This window comes from Octopus sinensis, linkage group LG1, assembly GCF_006345805.1.
Source record: "Octopus sinensis linkage group LG1, ASM634580v1, whole genome shotgun sequence".
Lineage (NCBI taxonomy): Eukaryota > Metazoa > Mollusca > Cephalopoda > Octopoda > Octopodidae > Octopus > Octopus sinensis.
In genome coordinates, this window is record NC_042997.1 from 125,928,323 (window position 1) to 125,928,753 (window position 431).

Below are 431 nucleotides of genomic sequence, written 5' to 3' on the forward strand. Positions count from 1 at the left end.
TTTCACATTAACTGATGACAAAATCATCCTAGTTGATGATTTTTAGGTTCCAGGGTAGGTTGTGATTGCATAATCTTGCTTGGAATGCTTTGGCTTTAGTAAAAAAAAAAAGTGCTGTGATCTTCACCTATTAGAGTTTTGTCTTGAACTGGGTCTTGTAACAGATTATACACTATTCTTTCGTCAAAACAGTATCATCTTATTTATTTCATCTTAATATGTAATTATGATGTTTATAATTTCAGTGATATTGGTCTTGTATGAGGGTTGTGTATTGGATGGATCATTACCTTGAATGAGCAAAGCTAAAGTTGGTGGCTGGGAGGAAGTTTACACAACACAAAAGTTCTGAAATAATCTAATGTTGATTAATTCTGCATTATTTGTATCTTTTCATAAACTGCTTATTCATTCATCTCCTGATGGTTCAT